This window comes from Cyprinus carpio, chromosome B15 (assembly GCF_018340385.1).
Source record: "Cyprinus carpio isolate SPL01 chromosome B15, ASM1834038v1, whole genome shotgun sequence".
In the NCBI taxonomy this organism is placed as follows: domain Eukaryota; kingdom Metazoa; phylum Chordata; class Actinopteri; order Cypriniformes; family Cyprinidae; genus Cyprinus; species Cyprinus carpio.
This window is the reverse complement of record NC_056611.1, coordinates 1,182,128-1,199,133: the sequence shown is the minus strand read 5'-3', so window position 1 is coordinate 1,199,133 and position 17,006 is coordinate 1,182,128. Positions and strand designations below refer to the sequence as shown.

At 36.4% G+C, this 17,006-nt stretch overlaps 1 pseudogene; it reads left to right on the top strand.

The window, feature by feature from the left end:
• Positions 1-236: 236 nt before the first annotated feature.
• On the top strand, positions 237-2,005 carry LOC109076185 (annotated as a pseudogene).
• The last annotated feature ends 15,001 nt before the right edge of the window (positions 2,006-17,006 follow it).

Below are 17,006 nucleotides of genomic sequence, written 5' to 3'. Positions count from 1 at the left end.
ACATTATGGAAAATAATGAACTTTTTCACAATATGCTAATTTTTGAGAAGGACCTGTATATATATATATATATATATATATATATATATATATATATATATATATTTATTTATTTTTTTTTTTTTTTTTTTGGCCAGTGAAGCTTTTAGCAATTATTTTAAATGCATCTGATCAATCTACACAATAATCTAAAAAAAAGGGAATGAAAACCACAACAGCTTAAGCAACAAAATTTATGTCACTGCTAAAACTTTTGACCATGACTGTATATCTACATTCAGTCTGACATATTGTGTAGCTTAAAGTTATCTGTGCCATTTTCCTCTCTACTTGCATAATTTAGTCCCCATTCAAGTTATATGTGTATTACACTTGTTCTTACCCCAAACCAATGCTATAAAATAAAAACCAACAGCCGTCCTGTAAAATATAAAAGTTGTAATTTTAGTTGAAGAACTTAATGAACAATGGCCAATTCTCATGTGTACAGTTTGTAAAGACCCAGATGGTGTCAGCTCTTGTTATATAATCTGCTTACAGCAAATTGAGCAGTTGCCTCAGATCAGAGGCAACAATCAGTTCTCTTCACCTTGATTGTTACTTTAAAAATTAGCTGGAGCAAATAAAGAAATTTTAGACTGAACAAGGGACATCAACAACTACTTGGATTGCTTTACTCTTCAAATGACAGACAAAAACTGAATCCAGATATTTATTTTGAGTGGCATTTTTGCTTTTTGATCTTTTTTGATCACCAAATGGAAAATGAAACCATGCCTTCCTATTTTTATTTCACTTTGTTCAAGGACTTTGTTCACATGAGATATTTTATCTTTATATTGACACTTACAGTTTATTTAGCAATTATATTATTTAATGCCATCATTTTGTTTGTGGTCTTTAAAGAGAGATCTCTTCATGAGCCAATGTATATTTTTATATTTTTTTTGTGTGTATGTTATCTGTGTGTCTAATGTTTTTTTTTCTATGGTATTGTTTTTTATCTTTTTTTTTACAAATGTGATTTCTAGGCCAGCGTGTTTTGTTCAGATTTTTACGATTTATACTTATGCAGTGTCTGAATATACCATTTTGACTCTGATGGCATATGACAGATATGTTGCCATATGCAATCCTTTAAAATATCATAAAATTATGACCTCAAAAGTGACAACACTCTACATTGCACTAGCATCACTTTATGCAGTGTTTTCTATGGGTCTGGCTATTTTCTCCTCAGCCAGGTTGCCTTTGTGTGGGGCTGACATAGCACGACTGTACTGCTCCAACTGGTCTGTGGTTCGACTGTCTTGTGGGACTTCCACTTTGAATAACAACATAATTGGATTTTTTGTCACAACAACAACAGTTTTTCTACCTGCCTTCTTCATCTTCTATACTTATGTCAGAATTTTGATCATTTGTCAAAAGAGCTCCAAAGAATTTAGGGGCAAAGCATTACAAACATGTCTTCCTCATATTATAAGCTTTGTTAATTACTCTATAGCTTCATTTTGTGATATTGCTTTAAGTCGGTATGATTCAGACAAATTTAAGATTGTGGCTATCATTTTTTCAGTGGAATTTCTGATTATCCCTCCTGTTCTGAATCCCCTTATTTATGGCTTAAATTTACCAGAAATCCGCAAAAACATTGCATGCTTGTTTCAGCGCTCAAAAGTTTGCCATTTTCTAGAATAAGTACTTAAATATAACAATATTATTGTAAAAAGCTACTTACTGGTTTTACAGTGTTGTTTAGCATAAAACTTATTTTTCTGAAATGTTTTTGTTCTAAACAATGAGGTACAAACACCATACTTCTGATGTCTGTAAATTAACACCCAACTAGGATTTAACTGGAATATTTTGTAACACTTTATTTTACAGTGTCCTTCTTACATGTTACACGTAACAGTGAATTAAGCATAATTACATGCAACTAACTTGAAACCAAACCCTAATCGTAACTCTAACCCTGAGCACATGTTGGTTATGAATATTAATTAATATGAATTAATAACTCATTACTTAATTGTATAATTACACTATATGAATGCTTTAAAATAAATTGTAACCAAACATGTATATCCCCTAAATGTGTATCTTGGACATGTGAATACAATATGGATATGCAAAAAAAATAAAAAATAAAAAAATGTGAAAACATGAAATATTATAAATGCAAGGTTTACTAATGATTCAAGTGTATAGTTTATAAGGCACTGATCAACATTAAAATTCTGTCGGTCATTTACACTACTCCAGCATTTTCAACCCTCGAAAATGGAGACTTCTGAAAACACTGCAGACCCTGTTTTATTTTGAAAACTCTGGGGTTGCATTTTAATGTAAACAGACCGAAACAGAGACTTTTGAACGTGATGGCATGGCTGCCCAGATTTGCTATGCGTTCCTTGATGCCCGTATAAACAATAACATCCTGCTCGGTGACAGGACGAGGGGAATCAGATGCAAACGGAGGTTTATTTTCAAAGATGAACAAAAATAAATCTGTAACCCTTACAGCGAGCAAGTCTCTGGGGTAATCCAGCTTCAGTCAACAGAGTGATGTGGACCAAACTGGCTGATCACTTCCCAAGACCCAGCGCTCATACAGGACCAGCAACCTGAGAGTAGAGAGGGATAGAGAGCGTCAGTCCTTCACACTACACATCCTGGGGTACACATAAATACAGAGGTAAATACAGTGCAAAGCAGAGCACTGAACAACAAGCACACCGAACACAAAACAAACTACTCACAACAAGGACTAGTCAGAAGAGAATAAAAAGGAAGGGGTAATGTGTGACAGGTGGAATGGAAGCAGCTTGTGATCCACGCAGCCCCACCACCAATGTCAATGTCAAATTTATTTATATAGCACTATTAAACACAGCCATGGGTTGACCAATGTGCTGAACAACAACAATAAAAAACATTTAAGTAAGACAATACAAAATAATACTATAAAACAGTACAGTAGAAAATTCTCAGTTTCAAAATGCCAAATCAAAAAGGTAAGTTTTCAACATAGATTTAAAAACAGAAAGTGAAGGTGCAGATCTAATACAGAGGGGCAAGGCATTCCACAATCTAGGTGCAGCTACCGAGAAAGTGCGGTCACTCCTGCATTTCAGCCTCAACTTAGGGATACATAATAATGTCTAGTTGGACGACCAGAGAGACAAGAGGGGCCGGTGTTCAGTCAATAAGAAAGATAGGTATGGGCCAGACCATTTAATGATTTAAACACTAAAGAAGAATTTTTAAATTAACTCGATAGTGCACAGGTAGCCAGTGTAGAGAACGCAAAACCGGTGTAATATGCTCCCGTTTTTGGAGCATGTCATAAGCCTAGCAGCTGCATTTTGAACTATCTGCAAGCGAGATAGGACTGACTGACTAATCCCTACATACAGCGAATTGCAGTAGTCCAATCTAGATGTAATAAAAGCATGAATTACTTTTTTGAAATTTCTACTAGATAGATTGGGTTAAACTTCCGCTAGTAGTCAAAGCTGAAAGAAACAGGGTTAACCACTGAATTTATCTGTTTGTCAAATTTTAGACCATCATCAAAGATAACAACCAGATTTTTTACCCAAGAATTCACAGATAAGGTTATATCGCCTAGGGTTACTTTAGGTGCACTAAAAGAATCCTATGGACCAAAAACAATTATTTCAAAAATGTAAATACAACCAGGCTTTCACATCAGACAGGCAATAAGTTCTTCCAAACCATTTGAACTCTGTTTTAAGGGCAGATAGATTTGAGTATCGTCTTTATAGCAATGGAATGACAGACCATGCTTTCTAAAAATAGAACCCAAAGGGAGGACATAGAGTGAAAAAAGAATAGGAGCTAGAATGGAGCCCTGGGGAACACCACACAACAAAGAAGCTACCTCAGAAGAGTATTCACCAATGTTAACTCTGAAACTTTGATTTGAAAGATAAGAGTTAAACCATTCAAGAGCACTTCCTTTTATGCCTACATAGTGTTCCAAGCAAGTCAGCAGGATGGCATGTTCCACAGTGTCAAAAGCAGCCCTCAAGTCTAGGAGCACTAGCACAGTGTCACAATCACCAACTGAAGTGCCCATAAGCTCCACCAGTGGGCATTCCATCCCTGACTTTTGCCATTCACCCCGGACTACATTCCCCATAATCCTTTGCTGGACTCATCATCTATTGCATCACCTTCCTCTCATTAGATCTCATCAGTTTACAACTGTCTCACATTAGAAGGACTTTAAAAGATGCACACACACTTGAGCACTTCACTGGTGATTGTTTAGCCTGTTATGATTCCTAGTTTCTGTATTCCTGCCTGTGTTTCCTTGTTTTGCCTTGCCTTTGTGTATTTTGGATCTTGGACTGTTTATCTGGTTTTTATGATTGTTTTGCGGCCTGCCCTGACCTTTGCCTGTTTACGGATTCCTCTTTGTCTTTGCCTGGGATATTGTTGTTTGCTGGTACTGGACCCTGCCTGTCTGACCACATTTACAAATAAAGTCTGTTGTCACGACACCTCCATCATTACAGAATCACCAGCCATACCCGGAACCAGCAGCTGTTAGAGCGTTCCAGGCCAATCATGGACACATTGGACCAGCTACTGCACCTCTGGCAAAGAGATTTGTCTATTGAGGATTACGTTCATCAATTTTGTGAGTTTTCCTATCAAGTGCCTTTTGATGAGATCATGTTAAAGGACCTTTTCCGTTATGGAATTAATGAACCAACAAAATTATGGTTGCCTGAGGGGAAATTTATCTGTAGTTTGAGACATTATGGACTATGCTCTCTTGTTATGTGGTTCTCTTTTCATTGTGGTAGAGGCAGAGAACTTTAAAGCCCCAAAGTCTCTCCACAAAATGGCTGCCAGCCCGGAGGCTGTTCACAAAATTACTGCTGCTCCTGACACTCATCCTGTCATGGCTGCCACTCCTAGGGGTTGCACGACTACTGATTTCTGCTAGTCGATTTCTTATTTAAAAAATACTGGAGTTACTCGACTACTCGTGGTTCACGCTACTGTAAATGAAAATACATGAAATAGTTCTTCTCAATAAACACTTATTAATTCACAGCCTAACCCAGAGGAAAATTTTACTGCTCAAAGCTTGCTTTTCTATAGCTCAGTAGACAAATTTGAGATTCTCATCTAAGCCTTATTTTGATCTCTATTTTGTCTAAAATGTTTCTCATATATTTCTCCTAAAATTCACTAGGAGCAATAGGTGAGACAGAATAATCAGAGGGAGTCATACCTGAGACTAAAAGGAGATGCCTTGCTAATTTCAGTTCTGTGTTTTTAATGACTCCTTTATTTCTCCTTTGAAAAAGAAAATGAGCAATACTGGAGCTACTATGGAGCAATATCCGAGTCTCTCGCTCACTCTCCCTCTCATGCACACAAACACACACGCACGCACATGAATTACTAATTCAATCATATGACCTTTTCCTCCTACCAGACTAGATTCACCATTCTAAACAACACCGATCATCCACTTCAGAACATCTTGATGGACCAAAGAAACAACGGACGGGAATGCTACTCTCTCTTCACTGCAGGACAGACAGAAGATCTATCCACAACCATCAGGCTTTAAAAATCTATAGCAAATGGCAGATTAGCTGATGAAATAAAGAAATAAAGAAATTTGAATCTGAATCTTTATTTATATCAAAATAACATTAACAAATTTAAAGACATTTTAAAGACAGCAAAAACTGTTTAAACATGGTCATTACAAAATATGAACTAAAGTGCTTTTTTTTGTAAAATTCTGTTTTTAAAACAGTAACAAATTTAACAATGTTATGAGCAGTGGCAGGCCAGGTTTACAACAATTCACAACAATAAACTTGAGTCTCTGACGCCAAGATACATAATTTGAAAACAAGGACTTTTTGTGAACATTGTCATTTCAACAAATGTCTCTGTGTGCCCCATCCGATATTTACAGTGTTGTGGCCCTGATGCGGCATTTGTTTATGAAGGCTTTTTTGACCTTACTTTTCTCAACCGGTGTCCAACCATCCAGTGTACTACAGCGCATGACGTAAGCTGCAAGAATAAAAGAAAAGAAAGACAGTGAAACAATCATAACATTTAACATAGCTATGTGATATATGGGTATCCAACACCTCTTATTGGGTTCCCACACATTTTTTACCTATGAATTTTCACAACTTTTTCCACAAATTGTTAACCACATGAGCAACATACTTACTTAGAATTGCATTGACTTTGAACTTATCCAGGACTCTCTTCCAATCTGGCACCTTTCTGTGTTTCCCAAATGCCACAGCATTCTGGCAATCCTCTGCAGTAAAGAATTCATCAAAAAGAAGATGGAACAAGCGAAGGCAGTCCTTCTTTGTGGTTGAATGGATTGCAGCCAGGTGAGTCGAGGACAAGAAGAGGCCACTCTTCCTGGATATAGCTCCTGCTGCTGAGATCTGCCTTTTGGAGCCCAAACACCAGCCTGAGGTTGGATCTGTTCCACTTTGTCCAGAAAACTTCTGAATGCCTCGAGGTGCTCACCACCTGTGACACAAAAGATGTATATTACCTTACAGGGACACAGCAGCATTCATAAAGTAAAAAAAAAGCAAACAAAAGACAAGTTTTTAAAAAGTCCAAAAGATTTCATGATTAGATAAGAGTTTTACCAAATTGTTTAAAGCTTTTAAGATTTAGCTTAAGCATCAAATAACTCCCAATGTCCAAAGTAAGACAATGTAGTAGAACTTTAAACATATACCAATATAAAAACATAATTAACTCTTCTGAATAGATATTAGGTGTGTTAGAAAAACTTTGAGAGAAAAAAGAAGTGTTAAAAGAACAAGTAATTGCAACAGAGAGACAAAACATACTTACTTATACCACACAGCACATCATGCAGTTTGGCCTTTTCCTCCACTAATTTTTCCACCTCTGTCTTGCATGCTTCGCGTGGCTTCCATGATCTGTCTTCTGCTGACTCAGGCGAAATGAAACATGGTTCTCCATATTCTGGAATTGGATCACGCTCGATGATTAAAGTATCTGCAGATGAGCTTGAAGTCTCATGTTCAGAGGTGCTTGTCTGGCTCTGGTCCCCAAGAACAGCAGGTTTTTTATGTGTATCAGGACTGTGCAACATTTTGAGGAAGCTTTCTTTGGCTGTAGGAGCTGGTGGCTGTCTTCGCTGATCCAAATCTGCCAAAACAGGCTGCTGTTGTGTTTGGTCTGAAAGTGTGGGTAGTGCTGTGTGAGGCTGGTGATGCTTTGAATACTGCGAAAGGCTGGAATTGTGTGGAATTGGAGACAGAGTAGTTCCATACGGGTTGAGCGACTGGACTGGTGAATGCTGGTAATGTTGTGGCGTATTTGGTGATGACTGGGAAACTGGAAGTTGGTATTGTGGCCAGGCAGTTGCATGCTGGTGCTGTGGCTGGACAGGTAGAAATGACTCTGTAGGTGGAGGCTGGTACACTGGCCAGGTTGTTGGAGGCTGAATGACATTTTGGTCCACAGTATTTAGGTGATCCTGTGCAGAGGTGGACTGGCCTGCTTGAGGTAGGAATGGAAGGTTGTAGAATCTTTGTGCAGCTGCATCTCTTTTTTTCATGTCCTTCTTTGTCGCCTTCTTGGTATCCACCGTTTTGTCAGCTGTTCCAGTGAAGTCTACTGTAGCTTTGTAGAACTTATTGTCAGACCATCTTGCAAGTACTTCTTCTCCTGGTGTCAGATATCTAAAGCAAGCAATGGGTTTATCATCTTTGTTTAGTATATCACAGAGATTAAAAATCTTTGCTGTGTATCCATCTTCAAAGGTCAAAAATACAAAAAGTCCTGAAAATGAACACAAAGTAAACAAAAAGGAGATTGTGAGTAAATCAGTGCAGGCTAAAAATCAATCTTACTTAAACATGCTACTATATCTTTATTGTCTTATTTCTAACCCTCTTAGCAAAGCAACAAAATTACCTCTTCACTTTAGCCTTCAACTAGGATTAACTTTATTCTTTTAGCACTTTCAAATTTATTAGCTCCTGCAATTCTTTGATTTATGCACTCTCTATACTATTTTTTCAATGTTTTTAATCCCTTTCATTATTTAATTATCACACATCCCTTTCATTATTTAATTATCACACATTTTATTTGTTTATTTATTTATTTATTTTACACATTGTCTATGAAGAGTATGGCGCAGGAATACTTTTTTGTAAAGAACTTTGAGCTGCAATTCCTATACAAATTATTTTATCCCTTAAATTTTGAGATGATTCGCAAAATTCAGTCACTAAAATGTACAAATAAGTTTCACTCCTTTTTCAGGACATTCCATTAAAAATTCCTGTAGGCTATAATCAATATTTGTGCCTCAAGCTACCAATATACAGTATTTATAAAAATTCCAGTAATAAGAGACCAAATAATGACGAATATTTTGGTTAGTAAAGTGTCCAAAGTACGTTAAAAATAACCACTTAAACCAGTTTTAATACTTAACAAAATTAGCTAAGCCGTAGTATAGTAAAATAACTCAATTACCATCTTGGTTATCTCTTGGGGAGCTGGGGTCTGGTTCATACTAACTCAGCTTTTTCGGAGGGTTTCGCGCTCTTCTGGGCAGTTTTGTATTAGTTCCTTCTGCACTCATTCTGTAAAATAAACAAAAGTACAACACATTTAATTATTGGGGTCTCACTGCACGAGATCAAATTTTTCCAATCATACACAATTTATGTAACTTCAAGAATGTATAGTTACAAAATACGACCAGTTTCTTCAGAGAGTATCAGAACCCGCATACATTTGCCATTTAAAATGCCCAAATTCTGTTTTAAAAAAACATGTTGCTTACCTTCTTTTGAGTCCTGCAACTGTTTTTTCCTCCATTCCGTCTGCCTGCAACTCCATACGTTAACTAACGCGCGCCTTAACCTCGTTGATTCAGCAGCGCTCCTCCACTGTGAATTAACCAATGACGATGCAGCATTTGGACTGATGGCGCTCTCTTCTAATGCTGACGTTGGGGCTGCATCATCTACAAGGTTCAAGGTTCACAGTGTTTTTGCGCCAACTGAAGCTCAAAAAAGAAAACAAAGGTGGCGGTGCAGCATCTATAAGCGGTGAGTGGATACAGCGACTTTTTAATGATAGAATAAACTTACTTGTGTTTTCTTTGTAATTTAAGGTTTTTGTGAGCTTTGTAAATGTACAACACATTATCTTTTAGTACTTGATTTTTTATTTTTACATTCAAAAACTCAAGTGTTATATTTTTATTTCAGTTAACTGAAATAGTTCTTACACGCCCATTATTTCAGTGTCATATAATTTTGTTTTCATTTACTACAATAACCTTATGAAACCCTAATAATGAAATGGTTAGTAAAATAAGTGATTGTCACGTGCATTCTGTACCAGCTAATAAATGTTACAACTGCGATCATTTTCATTATGATCATAATTTAGTCAACTTTATGTTAATCAATTTCTATTCAATAGGAAAGGTTGCACGTGTGTATAATTATTCATTTAAAGAGCAGGTCATATGGGTTTTTGAAAAATCTCTCTTTTGCAGTTTATAACGTAGCTATCCTTAAATGAAAACAATCTGCAAAGTTGTTAATCAAAAAAGTGCATGATAAATAAAGATATTGTCTCTCAAAAGAGAAAGTCTGTTCTGAATCGCCGTAATGAGTCGTTATATTTTCGACTCTTTTGCCTGTTACCGGTGTACATCACTGGGTAACACATTTGCATAATCCCCGCCTGCCCGCGAAATACGAACAGAGTCTGATCTGCCCACAAACACTTTTGCTATTAATGCGTTTACATCATGTTGAGAAGACGCGGTGTTCAATGATACCACAGAAATACAATTCGAGCCTTTTGTTGTGTGCTTGTCATTTTATCAAGAACTGCTTCTCTAATCTGGGCTTTTATCTTCGTTGGCTTCTAATCTTCTTAATTTGGACTAACAAGCTCTCTGAACCACGACCTGTAAGTAGTATGATTGATATGTTAGGTGTACATTTTCAATTGAGTGCTCAAAATATAATTTCTTTTGTCCCAATGTGATGTATACCTAGTGCAGCTTTAGGTTTCCAGGTAAAGCACGATATTACTGTCTTACTGAAGTAGTTCTAAAAATTCGCAGTGAACCTAAGAATATGTAAATTATTGTAGACTGACGTTGTTCTAATTACTTTGTTTAATAATAAAGAATGTAGTGTAGCACACAGACTTTATAATAATTGTGAAATTGCTGTTTATTGTGCTGCACTGGCAGTTACAGGGTTAATGAGGGAGAGATGAGTGATTTCGGCTGGTGCTCCTGTGATACAACTGTTCTGCGTTCTGTTTAAAAGTTAAGACCAAGCGTCTTTTGTCTGTCGTTCTTCAAACATTACAGTAGACATATTTTGGTTTACAAACTGTATTGTTTAATCAGTTAGTCACGTTAGCACTCGGCTAACGTATCCACCTAGTGTTCACAGTTTAGCAGCTAAACTTTAGCTGTGGGCACGATTCGCTTGCATAAGTGTTTTTGTATTTTACGTCATTATAAGAACGGATTGACTATATTATTGTTTTATGTAAAGGTGCTTTGTCAATGGGAGCGCTGGCTAACTGGCTCAAGGACTCATCTATGTGCCAATCACAACAGGTTTGGCCAGCTGACCAATCAGAGCAGAGTAGGCTTGAGGAAGGGAGGGGCTTGCTCCGAACTTGCTTGAAACGAATCATTTCCTAATCATTGGCAAATGACTCTAATATGAAATGTATATTCTGAGAAAATTACAATGTTTTCTGACCTTAGATGCATTCAAACCTGATGTAGGGGACTCCAATACAATATTGGGACACTTTAAAATACCATATGACCTGCTCTTTAATGTAACCCCTTTCAGTCTGAATAAATTTAATATATTTTGTGCCATTTTATGAACTATCTGTACCTTTTTTTTCTGTCAACCACAGGTTATTTTCCCTGCAGCCCCCGACACCAGTCAATATTGCTCTTCCATAGAGGTTACTGATACATTTGATAGCAGGGGGGGTAAGTGTAACACTATTTAACACTGTGTATTAGACTGCACTGTCTATACCACAATCATCAAAGAAGAGCATTTTCTATATTTGTGTGTGTGTGTGTGTGTGTGTGTGTGTATGATACAGTTGGAGCTACATATATTTAAAAAAAAAAAAAATGGTGCAGAAGTACAACTCACGCTGGAGGAGAAAGGTGAAGAGCCAGCAAAATACTTGCAAAAGATACAGAAGAAAGGTTGGGAAATGTACATTTTATTGTTTTTATATTGTCATCTGCAGTGATTGATTATAAGCACATTCACCCAAGTTCTGTATTTACGTACCATTTGAGGTGTTGGTACTTAACTTGCCACTTGATATTTCCACTCCACTACATTTTAGGGAAAAATAATATTTTAATGTTTACTACACTACATTTATCTGATAACTACTGGTATAGTTTCCATTTGCTTTACAGATTACATGAAGCTTCAGAGTCAAAACAGCACATTTTTAGATTAATTTACATGAATGACTTAACTGATTCAGGTCAATAACAAATCTGATAATTGGCCAGGACATAATCAACCAACTCATACATGTAAATATTATGTAATTTACTTACACTTTTGAAACTGAAGTACATTTACTGTGATATCATATACTTTAATACTTCTACTAAAGTCTTTTTCATGTGGGTAAGTAGCTTTTACCAAAGTCATGTTTTAACAACTTCCCTTTTACTGAAGTGTGACTTTCAGGTAATTTATAAAAAAAAAAAAAAAAAAAAAAAAAACATTTAGCTTCTATGTTCTTTACTCAGCTACATTCATCAGCTCCATTGGTTCTGACAATGTTCCTCAATAATTTTATATAACAATAAAATATTTGGTTTAAAATGACAGTCTGTTAAGATCACCTTTATATGTGGGATTAGCAAAATATTAAGAACATGTCTGACCTAGTAGTGTTCAACAGCACTACAAAGTACAGTTTTCAAAATGGCCATCCAAGTAAATAATCACCTCTTTTAAACAGATCCAATAAAATGTTAATATTTTAATCCCCATGAGGGGAGAATTTATAGCAGGATTTCCTACAGTATATACTGCATTGTTGTAACCTAGGTATGCCTTATAAATTTGCATGCGAGTGTTAAATATGCTTAATGTATTATCATTCTCGGTTTTCTGCAGGACACACAAGGACAGGAAAATAGAGGTAAAACGTGCAAAAATGTAAAACAACTAACTCCATTTCCTTCAGTCTCCAAGATGGCATGTAGTTTATTTATTCTGTGGAAATCGCATGTTGCAAAGCTTTAAATTTTTATCGACTGGAGCGTTAATTCAAATAAAAGTTAATGTGTCCAAAAAAACACTGTTACTGAAGTGAGACCTTCAAACCTCACTTGGGTTGTCAAGGGTTTACTGACAGCTCAGGTGATTATTATAACACTTTAATAGTCTAGTAATTAGTAATGTGTTTAGCATAAGTATAATGAAAAATAAACATGTTGAGACTAGTAAGCCATAAATTCACCAATCAAGTAAAAGCAAATTAATCAATTGATTTTTTTTTTTTCTAGGAGCAACAAACTGGAGGTCAAATGATTGCAGCACCGAGCAAGTGACCAGATCTGCTAATTTGGAAGACTCTTCAAACACAAATGTGTGTAACATCCATTACGCCAACCATTCATCCCAGTGCTATGGACACACAAGTGAGATGCATCACTCTGGTCTTAATGTTGAATCAGAGCCTGAACAGCCTATTTACATGGATACATTTCCTGAGCACCTACCTGAATTTGTTGAAGAAGGGACTTGCGTTATTTGATGAAGACTTTCCAATTGATGATGACCTATCATTTGAAGACAGTTTTGAGCTTAACCAAGAGGAGGGAACAGAACTTGAAAGCTCTACAAACACTGTAGATCATCCACTGTACAGAAATGCACCAATTTCTGTTGCAGAGAGTCTTCTCCTCATAATGACTTTTGCAAACAGACACAAAATAACAGGAAAAGCTCTCAGTGATTTGCTTACATTAATATCTCTGCACTGCCCCTCTGATACACAGACTGAGTGTCTTAAAAATTTACACAAATTTAAACAGTTTTTTGATGATCCCTCCTCTCTGCTTTTGCACAAATATTGTAGCTCATGCTTCATGATTGTTGAGAGTACAGACACCCAGTGTAAAACCTGTGAAGCCAATGTGTTGATGGAGAGGTCAACCTCCTATTTCATTGAGGTTCCCATTGAAGCACAACTGAAGAGATTGTTTGCTCAGGAAGGTTTTGAAGAAAAACTTAAGTTCAGGTTTAATAGACATAAAAAGTGTCATGACAGTATTGAAGAAATATATGACGGAAAAACCTATCAGAAATGTACTACTTGCAATGGGCCTCTCAGTGATTCCAGAAACATTTCGTTAATGTGGAACGCAGACGGCATACCTATTTTTTAGTCTTCAAAGTTTTCTGTTTGGCCTTTTTATTGTGTCATAAACGAGTTAAATTTTGTTGAACGCACGAAACGAGAAAACATGATATTTGCAGGTGTTTGGTTTGGGGATTCAAAGCCGTCAGTGTTGACATTCCTTGAACCACTGTGTGGCACTCTGAACAAAATTGAAAGAGAAGGAATTTCTCTTCACTTTGCAGGAGCTCAAGAACCTTTCATATGCAAAGCCTTTACCATTGCAGGAACCTGCGATTTGCCTGCAAAAGCTTTGGTACTTAATACTGTTCAATTCAATGGACATTTTGGGTGTCTAAAGTGTGAACAGCCAGGTCAAACAGTGAAGACTGGAGAGAGAGGTCATGTCCATGCCTTCCTTTCCAGAAGACAGATCCAAAAGGCCCGCCTCGTACTCACAAGGGGTTTGTAGATTATGCTAAGATGGCCTATGATTCCAACAGCGTTGTTCGTGGGGTGAAGGGACCTACGTTTCTCAGCAGACTAACAAGCTATGATTTGGTCTTGGGCACAGGTATAGACTACATGCATTCTGTACTACTGGGAGTAATGCGTCTATTGATGTTTTTGTGGTTTTCCACAGAGTTCTCTCGATGTGCATTCAGTATGGTCTGATCAATCAAAGAAGTTGACAAACGTCTGAAAGAAATAAGGCCACCATTTATGATTCGATTCCCTCGTTCTGTGTCTTCTCACAGGATGTTCTTTAAAGCATCTGAGTATCGGTCCATTTTGCTGTTTTTCGGGCCAGTTGTATTCCGGGGCATTCTTGCAGGACTCTACTACAACCATTTCCTGCTCCTTAGTGAAGCAATCTTTATTCTTCTGATGGAGTCAATAACCCCTGCTCAAATAGATCATGCTGAGAAACTACTCTGGAATTTCTGTTCTCAAATAAGTGGACTCTATGGTGAGCGATACATGACAGCCAATTTGCACTTACTTGTCCATTTAGCTGATAGTGTGAGAGCTCTTGGACCTCTGTGGATACACTCTTGCTTTCACTTTGAAGACAAAAATGGGTACTTGCTCCGTCTTATACATGGAACCCAGAATATACCTGCCCAAATGGTAAATGCTGTAAAGACTATACAATCTTTCCCTAGCATCACACAAAACATAAAGCTGAACATAGTAACTACTGAGTTTTTGGCCAGAATGACAAATAGCAATAGTTATCAACCAAGTAATGTTGTCAATATTGTGGCCATGTTAGGGGCATCATTCAATAGATGTCTTGAAACTGATGATATTTTTCTTCTGGAACAGTTTCTTGGTCAGGCTTTACATAGTAATGTCGTCAAGGCAAATAACAGAGCTCAAAAAGGGAAAATAATTTACACTTCCCAGCAGTATGTCAAAACCAAAAGACGAAACAATTACACAGTGTTATTTTGTGATGGTGCGCAGATCAAATATGGACAGATTAAATTATTGTGTTCCTACAAAGAACCCAATGAAGGTCAGAATGAGATAAAACTTGCATTTTTGAATGAATTTGCAGTTGCAAGCATAAATCTTCTACAAGATACTTTGACAGGTGGAACGTGTTTCCATATTTTTAGCCTCCTGGAAGTTCCTGTGAGAAAGACAGTGGTAGGACTTGAAAGTATTTTGGGCAAGTTGATGTTCATTGATTTGTCCTCAATGCCTGGTATTGTGTTTGCTGCACATTTCCCTAACAAACTTGAAAGAGACTAAAGATATTATAAAGTCAAAGATATGACCTTATTTTGAACAGAAGAGCCCATGATTTTTCCAACTAGTTGAAAATCCTTACTGAAAATGTAAAATATGTTGATGGACAAATAGTTTATACTGTGATGCCATCTCAACTGTTTTATATGGGCAAATCTATTCTCATACAAAAAGGTCACTTTGGGGCTAAAATGAGAAAATGCATACATCTGAATATACAACATTAAATTTAATTAATGATATGAGTTTTTGGCAGTTAAACTTTGATACATCTGAAATGTTGAAATTGTAATTTCTTTGCTCTCAAGTTACCAATAAATTACTGTTTTTATTTTACAATGTGTTTTGTGTGGTTAATAAAATTATTTTACTGAATTACATGCAGTGAAATATTTCAAATCATTTATAGAAAATAATATAAAAGAAGAGGGTCTTTGCAGCCTAAAATAAAATATTTACAATTAATTTATTCATACAGTAATACGTTATATTAAAAAAATCATGTGGATTAAGATATTATATTATATGAAACAACCAAGACAGTGATCCAAGTCTGAGAATTCAATGAGCACTTGTGGAAATCTCTTCCTTTGCTCTATCTGAGTTTAGCATGAGATGCATGAATTGAAGCTGGGATGATAGTATATTGAGTTCATGGAGAGAACTCTCTGATTTCTCTGTCTGAGATCACAAAGAGACACAGAAGTTGAGAAACTCTGAGCATTATATTAGAGCTTGTTGAGATCTCTTCTGAGATTGTTGAGACTAAATTGAGATTTAGTGCATCTTATTGCTCCAGAGAAAGGCCTGAGACACAGGAGAAATAAACCTTTGTCTCAGTTTGGTGTCATATGGATCTCAAAGTTGTCTAGGAGAAATAAATGAAACATTTTGGAGATCTCTTTTCAGATTTTCTTGTCAAAGTTCAACTTTATAATTATGACATTACATATTTACATTTTCATGTAACAGCCAGTATTTGTATCTGTATTTGTGTCTGTAACAATCACAAAATTATTCGTATCTGCATTCGGATAAAACCGGGTGGAACGTCGCACAGTTACTTGATGAGACTGTTATGACTATCTTTTTTTTCCGTAGTTATCACTGAACAAGTATGCCGTGTTAAACTAAAATAATTATTAATTTCTAAAAATATATTTATCATGCAAGCAGAAAGATGTCATGACAAACGTTTAGTGATCATTTGAACAGGACTAAATGAATTCAATTCACACATTTTCATTACGCAGAACTCTTTAAGCGAGTCTTTTTTAGAACTGCCTCAGAGAGTGTATGTTTTCATCAATCCATGACTCAGATCTAGGTTCAAGTTTTGAGGATGTTACAGGAGCAACTGAGTCTAATACATCCACACATGTGGAGTTAAGCCTGGACAAGAGGTCCTCTGCACTCAAGTCACATTGACTGACATCTACTGATTTAATAGCGTCACAGAATGCTAATTAAAATACTTTGCTGGTCTTAGAGGTAATTAATCAAGGTTTACGGGTACATTGAGTAGTGATGGGATTTATGGCTCTTTGAGGGGATCCGGATCTTCGCGATCCGTTCCTTTCTTTTGGCTCTTTTTAAATATTTAACGTTAGTCAGTTTTAAGAAGCCAGCTTGGGGGCATCTCAGTTTATCCTGGAAATAATCACTGGGAGGAAAGATGAGTTGAGATTTGTAGTCAAATAATTAAAACTCAGATATCACACACCAATATCTGAGTTTGAATTATTCTGAAATATTGATTATTACCTCATTTG